Raw genomic sequence first — 17370 nt, forward strand, 5'->3', positions numbered from 1 at the left:
AATTTAGAGGCAAGGAAGATAAGTGACTAAAAGGCTGACAACACAGCTATGCTGTCTTCTATGGGATGTATTGGGAGCAACTTCTTGAACCATCAAGTAATGTTTTATAGCTTCCAAGATTATATTACTTCTGCTTGTCAGTCACAAGTACGGGTTAGAAAAAAAAAAAAAAAAAAAAAAAAAAGAGAAAGAGAGACACAGAGAGCGCTAGTAAAGATAACAGGGATTTATAGGGTGATGCAGTGAATATATATACAGGGAATGCAGTATTGTATATGTGTATACTAATATTTCAGAAAAGATTTTTAGATATTTTATTGGTATCACTAAATATTATTTAGTAGCATCCCCCTAAGTATGCTGTTTATCTTTCTGAACATCCCCTCCCATCTGGTTGCTCCTCTTTTAGGTTGTTTATTAGTCCAATATGTTGGCCTAGAAAGCTACATGTCCTTCCCCTATCATTACACCATTTTCTTTTTACATGGATGTTATTTCCAAACCTTTTTTAGAAAAAAAAAAAAAAAAAAAAAAAAAAAAAGAGTTTCTGAAATATCATCAAAGCAGTAAAATATGTCATGCAGCCAGAATGTGTCGCCAGCCTCCCAGGAAGAAGCAAACCCTGCCTGCTTGGTTTAGTTGGCCAAGGTGAAATGGCACCATAAAATTACTGCTGCATCTTCTTCACACCATGCATGTTGGACTTGTTTTAATCCTCATTCATCTTGTATTTCAGAAACCGTGCAAAGCTCACTCAGGAGATACTTTGGTGCACTCCAAGGCAAAAGGAGACAAAGATTTTCTTTGGTTGTGCAGACATTTTCAGAGACCTTCTGCTTCCTCACCCATGAGCACCTCAAACTTGTAGGCTGCATCATTTATTGTGATCTTATCCCCTTGTGATCTGCTACAGTAATTTCCTGGGTTGTGCAGTCAGTACATAAAACTGGTCTGATACCAAGAGGGACCTAAAGAGTAGGAGAGCAGAGGTGGTTCAAAGCATTCTTCCACCCACCTCATTCTTTCTTGGATGCATGAATATGGAATAATTGTTACAGGAGAAAAAGCTCAGAATTTCACAGGTCAGCTCAGCAAATGTTTCTTGTTCTCATAAACAATTTTTGAGGAGTGTACTGCATGTGAAGAGTTGTAAATGCCTCTGCTGTAAATCAATGTCTCTCAGGCATAAAAGGATATATTGTCACAGGATAATATCTCTCCCTTTTTCTGTGTTTTGTTGTTTCTCTTTCTTTCTTTTTTTTTTTTTTTTTTTTTTTCTTTCTCAATACTGTCAAAACAAATGCTTTGCTTGAAAATAATTCTTACAATATTTTGGATTCCCATTTGTTTGATGAATATGAACAAGTCAAAATTAAAGGAATTTGTCATCACAGAATCAACTCCAGAAACTAAACGTGAGGCACATCTGACAGGAGTGCTTTGTGTTCTGAAGAACCATTTCCTACTCAGGGAATAATTGCCCATTTGGAGATGCTACAGGTGACACATTAGACATAAGCATTCAGACTGGGTATAATAACAGCATCCCTGCTAAGTGTGAAAACATTTTTTCTGCTTGTAAAAGTTAAGAGGAATCAATATCAATAAGCGTCATTACTGTGATTCCCTTTCCTGGCTGGATTTGAGTGCCCTCCTACCTCATGTTGCAGAGGCTAACCTCCCCAGCAGAAATGAGCCTGTTACATCTCCAGAGCAGAGCTGGCAAGGGGGATTTACAGGGTCTGCTTCTTCCCCGGCGTATATGTTACATGCAGGATTATCAGGTTTCCCTGTACCAGACCTGCTTGAAAGAGAACAGATTTATTGCACAATCAAAGTGCAATCTAAGAGTCTAGTCTAGTACATCAAACAATGGTCTCCTATAACGGAAGGCTTCTGGCCTTTCATGATTAATAAATTTATCAGAAAAAAAGTAAAAGCTGAGGAAAATGGATGTACGTCCAGAAGAAGGTTTAAGTGTGAGTGATAACAAGGAATTAAAGCAGGAACCATAAACAAGTAGAAAAACAGAGACTCGCACAAGAAATTATGTTGCCCTAAAAGTTCTAAATATTAGGAGGCCTGCCAACTGTTTAAAAGTAGTCCTTTGGTGTAAAAACAAGTTGCAAACAAAAGAAAATGCTTAATTAAATTTGCCTACACAAGGTCATTAAAAAAAATGTATTAAAATAGACTAATCATAACAGAAACAAAAGTCTGTAATTTTAGAAGATGATTACTAACTGCACTAATTAAGTGGCTTTAATTGACTCCATCGAAGTCAAGAGACAATTCATATGTATATTGCTGCAAGACTCAGTAATCATAATTTCTGCAAAGTAACTTTTAAATGAGTCCTGCAGCTTTTATTAGCTAGATAGCTGTTTTCAATCCATGATTTTCAGATCCCCAGGGGGCCACGGATTACTACCGAGGCTCTGGAGGTAACTAAGAAAAGCATGTTTACTGTCAATACGCTTCCCTGGAAGCTTTGAAGGATCCAAAAATTGAGAAAGATAAAGAAGAAAAAGGGGGAAAGAGGGAAAACATTTTTTTCTGCTTTATTACTGCTTCCTAACTTTCTGAGCACTTTCAAAATATGGAAAGATATCTTCTTGATTTCCCCTAAAGAATTGTTATTTTTTTGCCTTTCTTAATTAAACAGAAAGAATATTACAAATAATTTTAAGGCACACATCCAACACATTTTAATATGTGCAGCCACTGCTTCTAAAGAATAGCTTCTCCTTCCTTTAACTTCTTACCTAATCATTGCTGAAAATGGGCTACTTCATCTAAAACTTACTGTTTAAATATCTTGAACCATACAATACAGTTACATCAGAAAATAATCTAATGCATGGTGTAACTATTCAGCAAAGCTCTTAATAACTGAAAACTCACTACTGTAGCAGGAAGCATCAATGCTTCTTGTTTGGCATTGCCAGGCTGCCAAGGTCTTCCCGGTGGCTCTCATGCTTCCTATTTAGAAGGACCTCATCATGTATTTTCGGCAGATATTTCCTATGAAACTCCCAGTTTCTCCACCTTGTTTGCCCAGAGCTAACCTCTTGAATATGGAGGAGCAGCAGGGAAAAGTCCCACACAGAATTAGGTTTTATGTTCTCTCTTTTAGTCCCATAATGCCTTTGTTTAACCTTGAAGACTGATGAGAACAATTAGACTCTCTCCTCCCCGTGAAATCACTTTATGGATGTGCAGCCTGTTGATTTCTTGTCATTCCTCTTCCCTAAATTGCATATGTTCAGCTTTCCCACAGTCTGACATTATAAACCCTTCACTCTTTTATTTGCACTCTTCCAAACTCTCTTATTTATCTTTCTTTTTAGAAATATCATGCTCAAAAGCTTTATGTAGCATTTTAAATGTTGCCTACCCAGTTCAAAATTGAAAGGGCTATATTTTTTTCATTTATAGCTGATGTTTTACAGGCGATCAAAACCTCAAAAGGTGGAGAACTGATCTAAAGATGTATAAAAGTCTTTGTACTATAGCAACTACTTCAAGACTATTTTAACTCAGATGTAAGAAAAAGCTGAATTAAAAGTACATGTATATAAAAGTAGCTCAGCCATCTCTGAATCTTTGAACATTTGCCATGACAACCTTAGAATTTAACATACTTATTTATATTTATTTCTTGTGTGGTCTCCCCTAAAAGAAGGGAGAAAAGTAGGTTGTTTAAAAATAAATAAATAAAATAGTTATTGCTTGTTCTCACTTATCTTTTGATCTGTATCTGTAGATTTTTTTCTTTGTTTATTTAAAAGATCTGAGAAAATAGTTTGTTGCCAATATCCTGTGGCAGGTTCCATTTGTCCTTTTCCAGATAAATGGAGGAAATAACTTACTCTGAAGCCTATTCCCTTCCTGCCCCCTGCAGCATGCACTCCTCTTCAACTCCACAATGCCCTTTTTCCTTGATCATTCTTTCCATGGTGGGGAAATCAAACACATGAAATTACATTCTCATCTGTTCTTACATCTAGATGAATTTTAACACTTTTTTTTTATCATATCTTAATTTTTACCTTGGATACAAATACGCATAATCATTTGTGAAAATAAAACACTATCATACATTGCAGCTTACATGTGTTTTTCACTGAGCTATCAAAGTATCCCCCATTGAGCACAGAGTACAACACGTGCTGCTGTACAAGACATGGAAGCAGGGTAAGCCCAAAGGGAGCTGCTGCACCCCATCCGTCCAGAAGCATTGGTCCTATCATGAGTCTGGACATGAGCTTAAAGGTCTCTCTTTTTTCCTTTTTTTTTTTTTTGTTTTGTTTTGTTTTGTATCTCCTTTGGTTGGTGGGTTGTTCTTTTTCTTTAAACATATAGAGAAAATTTACATGGATCAGGATTGACAACACTGCCAACATTTTCTCATTTTTATTTACTGTTTCTGTCAAGAGAAAATATTAGTTACAGACTTAGCTGTGAGCTTGGCAGTATAGCTGCTCTTGTAGGGTAAAAATAAAACCACTACCACCAACAAAAAAACAACAGAGATACCAAACATGAGATATCAAACAAGGGAAGGAAAATACAGCATCACAGAGACATGACAATGAGGCAGTATTTGTGGTGACTCCAACTGCCTGGTAAATTAAGATGTTCTATGCCCAATGGCTTGCTTTCCAGCTCTTCCTACAAGATATTGTTGGAGAAATATTAAAACTGTTGTATGCCTGAAAAAGTAATGGATTTAAAATCAGAAGTAACTGACAGAAGTTTATTCCCTTCATCCCAAGAGACTCAGGGTGGGCTTTCAGCAGCAGATCCAACTCCAGGCAACACTGGCAGATTGTCTACATGGCATTTCCCCCAACCAGTTTTTCACAGCTAAGAATTAAGATTTGCAGAAATTACAAAGAAACACAAGACCTCTAAACCTGAGAACTGTGCATGTCCCCTTCACCAAAGAGCTACACCAGGGCCCCACAAATTCAAGGACATGAATAACTTGGAGAAGTTGGACTGCTCAGCAGAGGGCTGTGTGCAGCTTAGGTGCCAATGAAGTCAATAAGAAAGATTTCCTCTAAAAGGTTTTGAATAAGCTGGAGCACAGTACAAGGGTGCCATGCTCAAAATACAGAAAGAACAATTAAAATTGGCATCAAAGAACAATTTTATAATATATAAAATATAAAACATATGCATTTCTCTTTCTAACTGCAGCAAAAAAGAACAGAAAAAATATTAATGCAAAGTTGTGCAATATACTAGTTACTACCAATTACTCCTTTATCCTTGACCCTCTCTCTCAGCAAGTAGCTCCACTGCTCTCTACTATCCTTATGTCCATACATGTCCATACAAAGATATTTATGTACAAATCTGTGTGCACGTCTTTCGGTCAACACCACTGTGGGGTTAACCTGGCAGGCAGCGAGCACCACACAACTGCTCACTCACCCCCCACATTAGAGAAAATTAATTCTATCTCAGCCAAAATCAGGATGACCACAGACCAGCCATACTTCTCTGCCACTTCAGTAACCAAAAAACGAAGAAGGAATATGCCTGTGCAAAGCCACAGTATTCTGCCTCACTGCTTTTTGCTATTTTTCAGCTGGATGTCACTTCAGATTACCAAGTGCTGTCCAAATTGCAATACAAGCCCTACAGACCAATTTTTGTACTTATTTAATACTTCCAAATTCACTAACATTGCATGAGGTATAAATAAGTGCAGATATTGCCCTAATACATTTAGGGTAATATATTTATTTTTTTTAAAGCAATCAAATCATATTTTAAGCTAAAATAAACGTTTATGAAAAATATTCAAACACTGGAAAATGGGCTAAGTATGTATAATTTGGCTAAGTAATGAGTAAGAAGGTACACTATGTGCGTACAAATATTTGATGAATGAGCTAAGTAGAAAAAAAGATATGTAGGGTAACCTAAGGGTGTATAGCTTAAAGCGATGTGAGAAATCTCCCTGACAGTGAGACATATTAGATTGTGGAATAGTCTCTCAAGGGAAGAAGTGTCAGCCCTAAAATTTAGATAACTTAATCTATGATTAGGAAAAAAAAAAAGAAAAAAAAAAAATATTACAACATGTACCAAATTCTGGGGTTAGAAGATTATCCAGAAGATAAACACTGGCAAAAGTCGTATCTCTGCTTTTAACTTGCAGGTTTTTTAGCCCTTATCAAATTAGCAGAAGACAGAGCTTTTGTGTTCACGAAGGACACACAGGTGGAGCAGAGGACCCTGCCACCTGTAGTAAATGGGACTCCAAGCACTGCTCAAGGTACACAGGCACTGCACAATGTAAGGGCATGAAGATGCACCGAGCAGAACACGTAGGAACCAGCAGTGAGGTCACTCTTTGAGACTGGACCACAGCTCTCCAAAAGTCCCCTCCTACCCAATTTGTATGGCTCTGCAAGTCAGCTAGAGGAATCAACATTTACAGTACATGCTCTACAGCTCTCTTTCCACATTGGTGATAATTTATAAAGGATGATCTGCGTAAACAAGTCATAAAACTTGTCTGTTTGCTGCCTCTCATTTGGTATCTTTTTCCCCCTCCAGCAGTAAACAATAATGGCTCCAGTTCATGAATAAATATCTTTAGCCAGAGAATGTCTACTGAACTCAAGAAAGGGTTTGTACATACCCATTACATAGCAGTGAACAGCAAATATTCTCTAGGTACTTCACTGGTCTTTCTATAGAATACATGACTCATCATCATAGGCTCACATCATTTTTCATCTCCTAAGTGGGTAGCCTATGTTTACCAAGTGCAGATGCATAAATAAAGTGAGAACTAGTACGTGTCCCGGGCTAATGTCCAGGTTTTCACCTAGTTGCAAAATTTCATGTGTTATATCTTTTCTACCTTTTAGAATGGTCTATTTATATACATTTAAAATGGTGACTTGTAAATAGATATCATGTCTACATTTAAAATATATGATTTGTATAAGTATACTATTTATATATCCATATACATAATTTGAAGTGTGCAGAGGAGACAGTTCTCAAGCCAGGCTTACTGAGATTCAAAGTACAGCAGGCATTTTTTTCTCATCCTATGATATACTATTTTGAGGCAAATTAGCATCTCATAGCCAGGGGCATCATTTGCAGGTGACTAAACAATCAATTAAAATTGCTTAAGGATGTTATCTGTAGGTTTTTCAATATAGCCAGGTTAATGCTACTTCCTCGCATGATTTGGGGCATTTTAGCCATTAGTAACAGAGTTTTCCTAAGGGTTTCTGGTACTGTCTTGCAGATTTGCATCATCTTTTCCCTGACCTGAAGGAGGACTGAACATGCAGCTTTTGAGGCTCTGTGACATTGGTCAGTCTTAGCAGTATTATAAATCTGTCCTGCTATAATATTTATATATATCAAACTTCAATTAAAACTTAATTAAAATTCCCAAATTTAACAATGATGACATAATCACAAAACCTGCATCAATGGCTCCTCCATAGTCTCAGACCTTTGAGTCTTTGGAGTTTGAATTCAAAGGAAGACAAGTCAGCTGAACTGAATTCAGGATTAGTAGTGGATAAGTTTGAGGACAGTCCAGTTTGCCTGGAGCAGTTTCAAAAGCAAACACTTTTTAGTCTCCATGTTGTTTATAGCCAGTTTGCTGTGATTGTTTGCAATTTCTCTTTTCAGTTATACAGTCTGATGGGCACCAGCCTTTTATTTCACTTCCTAGCTGCTCTACGCTGTGAGCATGTTCACAGAGGTCATGAACTCCATAGCTGTGATTATGATGGCTCTTTATTTCATTAGTGTTTGACAATTGTTTTTTCATAAGATAAATATTTTTAGTTGTCTGAACAAAGGCACTTATGCATAACAGGGTTCAACATTTCTGTGACTAAGCTGCTTTTTTTTTTTTTTTTTTTTAGGTTAGCTGTTCAGTTATGGAAAAACAACAATTTTTCACTGGTGGTGAGTCAATCATACCACAAAATGCATAGTTAATGTTTAGGATTTTTTCATAAACTGTTCATCAAACACTTGTGAATAATGAATGCATAAGCTAGGATTAGACATGATATGTAAATTTAGGGCTCAATTCATCCAATAACTTATTTATCAAGAACAATTTGAGCAGTACTACCTAAAAGCATCAGTTTAGTTCTCCATTAATAGACAGTTGAACTTTCTGACTTTGTGCATAAGCATATGCAAAACACAGGCATGAACATACAACCCTACCCCAGCCCTGCTGCTGAGCCTTGCACCCACCTCCTACAGCCGCAGAAAACAAAGGGCACCTAGCCTCATATTTCCACCCCAAAATTGTCCAGAAACAATCACATTACTGCTAGTGGAAATGAAATGGCACATTTTGCATACTCCTTACAACTATGTTCGGTATGCATCTTGTTTTCTTAAGATATAATCTATCACGGTGTATTTGCACCACCATATCCAATATTGCTCCAGTGTAGCTAAGGTTCAGTTATCATTTTCATTATAAACATTTGCAGTGGGTTGGAATAATTTGTTCTAGAGCATATCAAGCTGTCTGCTCGGACACATTAAATTTTTCCTCCTTGAGATTGATTTAAATCCTATAAGATATTTTTGTAGAGCAGCCAAAAATAAAAATGCATAATTCCCAACTTTTTTTTTTTTAATAGTTACACTTCAGAAGAGAAACCAAAAAACTTATACATAAATTATTAATTGGCAATTCTCACAAAGGAAATGCAAAATAAACAAACAGTGGCTTCCTGTTCAGCTGATTTCAGGAAACTGTCAAACTTCTGAATATTGTAATGCAGATGGTCTGCACCACTTCAAAATTTTCAATAATTAAAATATTGTTATTGCATTTAGAAAAACTGAACAATTAAAACTACATGATCTAGTTAAGTTATATATTGCACGTGTAAAGTGATCATGTGAATCACTGTTCACTTAGGCAGCAACATGTCTAAAACTATTTTGTTTGCAGTTCATAAGAAAAAGTTGAAACTGAGAACATTTCTACAAATCAAACATCTTGTTTAAAATGTCAGTCTGCATCAAATGAAATATTTTGTCCAGAATTTGACAAGTTTAAGTAAGATTTGTATCTCTGTTGGGTTGTATTTGAAACCAAAATTAATTTTGAACCAGAAAACCAGATTACTTTGCTTTGTAAAATGTCAGAGTATTGCTTTTTTTGCAACTGTGCTGCCAAAAAAATAAAAATAAAGAAAACAAGAAAAAAAAAAAAAAAAAGAAAACTAAAAAGGTTGCCGAAGTAGAGTCTTTTGTGAAAAGAGGCTGCAGTTCTGTTTTTTACTTTTTTTTTTTTTTTAATGAAAAGAAAAGTGACTGTTTGATGTGTTTCACCTTACTACATTGTTTTACCTGTAAGGCTCAATAAAGTTGTGGAGTCACCTCAGGTAGCCAGCTCCAACAGTCACTTCTCCTCATTAGCTGACCTACGCTCAAAGTACAACCTGTAGCTCCAAGAAGTGAGAACTAATACGTTCACACTGCGAGGTGGTGTGGGCAACATTACCTCCATCCTTCTTTGGGGGAGGGAAGGAGGAAGTTAAAGTCACTTGAGAGTTAACGTTGCTATCATTAATTTTCTGTGTGTGCACTTTACTCATACAGTCAATTTGTCATTGAAGGGTATAATTTACTCTTCTCTTCACAGACTTTTGAACAGCAAAGGAAAAGACTTCAGCTATTGCAAAGTGTGCAATACTGATGATAAGGCAGAAAAATCAGAGCTCTTCCAACCCTCCCATCACTTTGAGCCCTTTATTCCAGCCAGGCTCTAAAGGAACTTTCCATCAAAGCCAGAAGAAACCTATATACAATTTCAAACCTTCATCTGACCTCTTGTTTCCAAAGGGTTATACCTTAAACCTCTGGGTCCTTCCAGCTTTCTTTTTTCCTGTTGGAACATTTTCAGGTGTCCTCTGTACCCCCATGCAGCTCGGAGCGGTGGCTTTCACGTCAGCCATCTCCTGCTCTGCTGGGAGCCCTTGCAGACAGGCGGCTTGCTGACCTTGCCTTCAAACACAAAAGACAAAAGAGAAGGGATAAAACTAGCTGAAGCAAGAGAAAGAGTTGTACAAGACAGCAGAGGAGAGAGTGAAAGACCGCAGCGACCAAGTATCGGTGAAAACTGCAAGTTACAGCAAAACACACTGCACGAAGAGCATTTTAACCCTATCTCTGCAGCACAAGCAAGGAGAGCTTTTCTCCTTGTGATAACCTAGAATAGATTTTTATACACCAATGAATTATAAATGTATTATATTATACTCTAATTATTGTGAAGTGTAGGCAAAACTGGGCTAGAATAAAGATGTTATTTCCATTAAGAGGAAAACAAATAAACTCCCAAATCGATAGCCTGTTAGGAGAGGCTTTAGAAAGTTTGGTTCTCTAAATATGGAGAAAACTGACCTTGAAAGTAGTAGAATCAAGGAAAATTGCTTAAAAGTATTGCCACTCAAAAAAAAAAAAAAAAAAAAGAGTATTTTTTTAATACCTACTCAGCCTTACAGCTGAACCACACTGATTCCAGAAGACAACTTTCTGATATCATATTTAGCATAGACACATTTCTCCCATATCTCAGAAGACATAAAAAAAAAAAAAATTAATAAAATCTTATGAGTAAAAATCTTTGTGAACTGTTGTGGCCATATATCTGTCTTAGTGTCTTCTAAAAGTAAATCCATCTCTAAGAGCACAGGCTTATGGACATGTTTAGAAATTGCATCTAAATTTGAGCATTGATAATGTTCAAATATGAGCATAATAATCGAGTTCATAATGATGAGCTCTCTGTATTATTGACTGTCTTTTCCTTTTACCACCAGAGTTAAGTACCATTTTTGAGTCTGAATGCAGTTTGATTCTCTGCAAAGTTTATTTCCACAGTTATAATCCACATTTTTCATTTGTAACATCAGTCCATGGCTGATTATATTCCCATTAGGGAATATAATAAAAAGAGGATACACAGAGGTGAATTTTAGCTTTCAATTTATTTAAACATTTTATTATCATTATTTCTCTGAAATTCACATTGAGAGAAGACTTTTGAGGGTGAATCTAGTTTTCCTGACATAGCAGTTACTCTGAGTTCTGTATTATTTACCCCATCCTTTGAGCCATCACACTCATATTGTGGTTTCTGGAGTCACTCTGCCTTATTTTTACCTTGTATGACTTGAATTGGAGATGCTGCATAGTACAGTCTTTGCTGAATGCTGCCAGAGGAGCAAACACTGGGATCATGAGGAGCCCCAAGAAGGGTGAAAAGGGGTTTGTCTCCCTCAGCACAGCAGAGCTGTGTGCAGAAACACCTGTGGTTAAGGGTGGAAATTCATCTGGAATAGTTCCTGGACTACATGCATGTGTACAGATATGTGCACGCACATGCAAGCTTATATCTGTCTGGTTTCTGCCATCTTGTCATAGGCATGCAAATTTTTCGTCTTATTTAATGAACACATAGGTTGGCTAGTCACCCAAAACCCTTTTAAGTTTTTTTAATGTTTGCATTTAAAATTGAATGTTGTCCTTTCAGAGCTTTTACTGAAAATTAAGAGACACCATTCATAGAAAAAAAATAATAATATAGCTTCAGAACAAATAAATAAATTTACTGAAACAAAGGTGAACAAAGTTGTCCAACATGTAAGTATTCAGATGAAGTTTTCTAACCTCCTTGAATGCTGACCTTCAAAATTACATGTAACCATCTGCTCCTGAAATCTATATATTTCTCGAGATGAGGGAATGGGAGTTCAGAGCATGAATTTCCTAGGGGCTAGATTCTTGGGGGAAGCATAACTAGGGAAGCATGACCAATAATTTCCCAGCCTGAAAATCTCTGGAGTTATCAGCAAAGATAGTGAGGAGAGGCTTTATGATGTGGAGGGCATAGCTGATTAGAAAACTCACTTTAAATGGATGCTAAAACAAGGAGAGAAGGATCTTGGCTGGCACTCAAAATTTAAATAGAGCATAAAAAGCTGTTACTTTATTATTTCACGAGAAACTAAAGGAAAGTAATCAAGAATACTTGTGTACAACTTATTGTAGTAAAGAAAAATAGAGGGACTGCAATTCAGATTTTGGAATCCAGCAGTTTTATGAACTAAAGCAGTAATAAATCCAAAAATAACAAAATGAAACAGAATTTAGGAAGCTATTTTAAAACAATTTGAATTACACAGTGTATTAGTGAATGTTGGAAAAAAAATTATGTATTTTTACATTGCTGCAGTTTTTGGTTGAGTATAAAAAATAATACAATAATAATTTAAAAATAAAAATAAAAAACAGGAGAAAACAAGAAAGTATAACTCCTGGAAATCACAATTACTACATTTTGTAATGGCAGCTTATATTTACAGTATTCATTACACAATGATAAAATTGTTGCAGGTCTGTAACTACTGTCTCTTTTGAACCTGTTTTTTGAACTATACACGCATTTCCTGAAGGCTAATAACAACCCGTGGTAAACGTATCACACACAGATGGCCCTGATGTTTTATCAAGACACAGTTTTGTTCCTTTTTTCTAAGTACAACTGTATATTTTGCTATTTCCTGCCTCTGTTGTGCCGCAGGATGTTATGTTCCAAGGGGAAACGTCTTATACAGGATCACCTTTGTTATTATTTATTATTTATGCAGAAGTGCAGACAGGCATAAAGAGTGCTTAAATAAAAGGTCCCTCACAGAGGAACGTACAAGCTGGAGTCCCAAGACTGCTGACTGTGCTTACCTCCAACACCACAAGCAGCGTGGGGAGGCAGTATACACTGAAATCAGTGGAAAAAAAAAACGTTAAGCTTGCCTTAAAGGTTTTCTCTTTCTACCACCCCTTGTGCTAAAGGAACAAAGGAATATCCCAACTGTAACTCAACTGAACTCACACACTGCCTTTGGGTAAATGCTGTGTGTGCATCTGACCTCTCTTCACAGAGGTGGATTGGAACAGGAGGAGTTAACTAACTTGCCTTACTTTATGACAACAGCATGTCAAAAGCAAGGAGTGTATCCCAGGTGCATTGTTTTGCTCTCATGTTTTAATCAGAAAGCTCTCAATCAAGATAAACATGCGGGTGGATAGGCAGGTCTTGCACCTCTGGCGGTATTTCAGTCTGTGCAGGGAAGGTGTAAGACTTCAAACAAAATTCTCCTCTGATGTTGGTGGTAGCAGTCCACACCTCATTTGACATGTGTAATTAGTACCTCAAGGTGCAAGGTAGCGAAGAATATTAGCTACAGCCTTTATAAGAGAGAACAAAAGACCTAGAAATATGCTTATATTTAGCCTTGATGTACTTTCATTTTTTAAAGCAAACAGAAGTAAATCACTATGAATAGATTTGGAAAAAAAAAAAAAAAAAAAAAAAAAAAAAAAAAAAAAGTAGACCAACCAGAGCTAGCAAATCTTAAGTAAAGGAGCAAAAAGGATAGATATTTTCCTTGTACTTTGATATCTTACCTTTCATCCCTTACTCCTTATTAACCTCTTCAACTCCTATTTGACCCATGTTTCCACTATACAGCTGTCCATGCACAAGGCTTTACTTTTCAGCCTGTAACTGGGTCTATCTATCCTCCTGCACTGGAGGAACGTCTTGCAAGGCATCCCTGCTCCTTCCTAAAGTGACTCAGCTGGAAGGCACATGGCTGCGGGTATATTCCACAACCTTGTTTTCCAAAAGCTTTCACAAGCTTTCAACATAAAAAGGACCTGTCCTGTCTTACACGTGGGGTAGGCAGCTGCTTTTCCCAAAAATGCCAGTGAAAGGGGCAAGCACAATTGTCTAGATTCCTCCTCCTCTTCTTGTTTTTGTACCGTATCACTAGTTTTGCTATAACCAAAAGAGGACAACAAATGATAATCTCACGCAAACAGAAAGTGAACCCTACAAAACCCATCAAGAAGCCAAAAGTTGTAAGATTGATTTGTCTTACATTGCTCAGCCAGACAAAATGGCTTAGAGACATTCAAGGACCAGCAAGATCATAAGTCTGTACTTTGTTTCAGCAATCTTTTTTCATTCCTAGAAGGATATCTGCTGTATCTTAAGATTTAGAAATAAACTTTTACAAATTTTATACTTCAAAAATAAACCTTTACAAATTTAATACTTCACAAACTGCGTGAGACTTCCACTAATAGTTATTTCTTTCTGGAAAAACAACATTCCTGTATTAATGGTGTTTGATTCTCTACTTTCAAGTTGCAAGTGAAAATGGGGAAAAAAAATAATAAAGTGATGAAATAAGGACAAAGAAAATTTAGGCTGAAAACCAGCAGAAACTTCTATCTCTTAACAGACAGCTATAATATAATTTGAAATAACAGAGTGGTCAAAACACTGGAAATAAGCTACAGAGAACAACTTTTGCACTGACAGGAGATGAACTTGAAACTGAATAGCTTTCATCCATTTCTAACTTCTGATCATACCAATAGAACAAGGAGAGGGTGTGGATATCAAAGAAAATTGCTTTGGGGAATTTAGTCTCACTATTAGTTCTTTATCCCCAAGGAAGTTGTTATGAAATGAAAAACACCTCCTACAGCTGCCATAATGATAAAATGAAAAAGAAATACTTATTTGGAAGAAAATGTATGTCAGATGTTTATACAACAGGAGTAGACAATAACGTAAGAAAGCCAGATTTGAGTAGATAGAAATGACTCTTGTGCAACTGGGAACCAGCAGGAACCTGTAACAAGCCATATATCTTTGTTTAAGGATTAATTGCCACCTTTCAGCAATGCAGGGCTTCCATCAGTAGGAAGCTTGAAAAGAGAGACTCCTGAAAGGGAGTATTATCCTTGTGATGTCCCAGCTGTTTCAGAAAGGTAATTGAGCCTTCTTGAAAGAAAAGGAGCTTCTGCAAGTGGCACTGCAAGTAACAGCCTTTCATGCATCAGTAGTTCATTTCCGTTGAAGTATCGTGCCATTAGCATATAGGGATATTTATTATATACAGAATATCAAAACAAGGCGACTTCTAAGAGCTTACCTTGGAAAAAAGGAGCTCAGATTATCTGGAGGGGAAAAGGAGTGTTGGCTTCTGTATTAAAGTGCATACTAAAATATAATGGGGTTTGGAGAAAGGCAGAAAATCACTGAGAAGATGCTCCTGAACATTTTTTGGGTATTCAATAGTTTTTCCTACCTTAGGGCTAGATTGTGCCACCCGGGGCCAGGCTTTTATAGGGCATGATACAAATTGTCCCAGATTTCCACTGTGTGACCATACAATAAACTGGCTGACGACACTGGAGCTTTTACAATGAGAGTCTGGTCCCCTTGCAAAGCTATGGCAGTGACATTATTGTCAGCATATTTTTCCATATCCACATCCCTGTTGTGCAAGGGGAGCATACCCTGAAAAGCTGCAGGACAACAGGAATACACTCCCTGTAAAAAAGGATAAGCAAACAAAAATAAAAATCTTTCTTGTTCTCCTAACCTCTCATATTTTTAAGAAACAGACCTCCCATGGACGTGGTGCAGAAGACAAAAAAGCAGCAAATGCTTCAAACATAGCTAATTTACCTAAGCCAAAGACAGAAAACTTGAAGTTAAATAAGGGACTGAAAAGGAAATATATTTTTAGCATTTCACAGTTTGGTGCTTTCATTTAGAAGAACACCCCTTTCAGAAATATCTCGAAGATTTATCTGGCTAAGAAGTGAAGTCGCTCAGGCTCCCAGCGATTTTTACAGCAGTAAAACTGCAATCTCTTTCCTGACACTTTTATGACCAGAACCATCTCCTTTTCACCCTCTTTTTGATCCTTTCTGCTCCTTCACTGACCTCAGCTCAGTACTCACTTAAGATGGAAGCAAAGGTATGACTGTACAGGTCTGAGCTCCACCAACTCCTTCACCTTCCTGCTGCTGCCTCCAGTATTCTTGCTGCTTGGATCTCCAGTCTGAGAGTATTTTTGGATGAAATCTAAGTGTCAACTGTGTCAATTTCCTAGACCTTGAAAATGCTGTATGTATTGGGTTGAGATTAATCTCTCTTGCTTGACTCCCCAGGGAAGGCAATTTAAACCTCACATCACAACAGATGTGTATTGGATTCATCACTATCCATGCCAGCTTCCTGTATAAGTACCTTAATTCACTTTCCATATGCACTCCTCCCTGCTGAAATGAAAGACAAGATAAAAGGCATAGAGATGACATGTGGTTTTGTGACCCCAGCTCCTGTGAAGAGCTAAGAACTGGACCACGACCATAAACGCAGTTAACATGAGCAACTGAACAGCAGTCATATTATTTACACAGCTGCTAAGAGCCTTGGCCTTATGGTATATTGAATTTAATATTCCCTTATGCAGATATGTAATCAATTTTTAAGCTCAGAAATTTAATATCTCCCCACACCGGAGTAAATTTCCTGTGTTGCGAAGACTGCAAGGATGAAATTTGCAGCCCATATTCCAGGCACTCAACTGTCATTCTATGGCCCACTTTATTGAGTTTTACTTATACCCAAATTGAACTAAAGCCTGAAACCAAATGACTTTTAGTATCCTGTTGACAGTGAAGCAGAATTTTTCCTTAGCCCCATCTTAAATCATGGAATAGCTTTGGTTGGAAGAGATCACCTAGTTCCAACTCCCCTGCCATGGGCAGGGATGCCACCCACTAGGTCAGGTTGCCCAGGCCCTCATCCTACCTGGTCTTGAAAACCTCCGGGGATCGGGCATTCACAGTTTCTCTAGGCCACACATTCCAGTGCCTCACCATCTTTACAGTGAAGAATTTCCTCCTTATATCCAATCTAAACCTGCCCTCTTTTAGTTCAAAGCCATTACTCACTACAAATGTACCATAATTATCAGTTGACATATATTTATAAAAAAATATTAACAGTGCATTACATTTTTATAGTAATTTAAAATCATGCTGTTGTAAGTAAATAAGCAATCAGTTTGTCACTCCACAAAAAGCCAATATGCACTAATATTGCTCATCTCCCTGAAGAGAAACATCTATTAAATTCTTCACTTTTTCTGTGCAAAAACAATTCTGGAAACATGTACAAATGTTCTTAAATACAAGTCCTGTGATTCTTCTAAGCACTGCATATCATTTTGAGAAACATTTATCTATCACCCTCCCATATTTAGTTACAGTTATCTTCAGAATAGTGATTTGGAGTGAATGAGTTATACATGCCCTATGGAAAAAAAGAATTTTTCAGAAATGTGTTGCGGAGAACTGAAGTGTAGGATATAACACACTAAAGCTATGAGATATTGCACTGCACCTTTAGAATATGGAGCAACGAAGCAGTAATTTAGAATTAAATACCACATTTAGCATGCAGTG

At 37.0% G+C, this 17370-nt stretch overlaps 1 long non-coding RNA gene across 2 annotated transcripts in view; it reads right to left on the reverse strand.

Moving 5' to 3' along the window:
- Positions 1 to 17370, reverse strand: part of LOC311441508 — a 50611-nt gene that overhangs the window by 6999 nt on the left and 26242 nt on the right. The window contains exons 8-9 of one of the 2 annotated variants that reach the window (XR_014695998.1): positions 9882 to 10035; positions 1659 to 1801 (exon numbers count right to left, since the gene is read on the reverse strand). This is a non-coding gene — a long non-coding RNA (uncharacterized lncRNA). The remainder of the gene's footprint in view (positions 1 to 1658; positions 1802 to 9881; positions 10036 to 17370) is intronic. The other variant, XR_014695999.1, reaches the window with a different exon arrangement.

This window comes from Aythya ferina (assembly GCF_964211825.1).
Source record: "Aythya ferina genome assembly, chromosome: 9".
In the NCBI taxonomy this organism is placed as follows: Eukaryota; Metazoa; Chordata; class Aves; order Anseriformes; family Anatidae; genus Aythya; species Aythya ferina.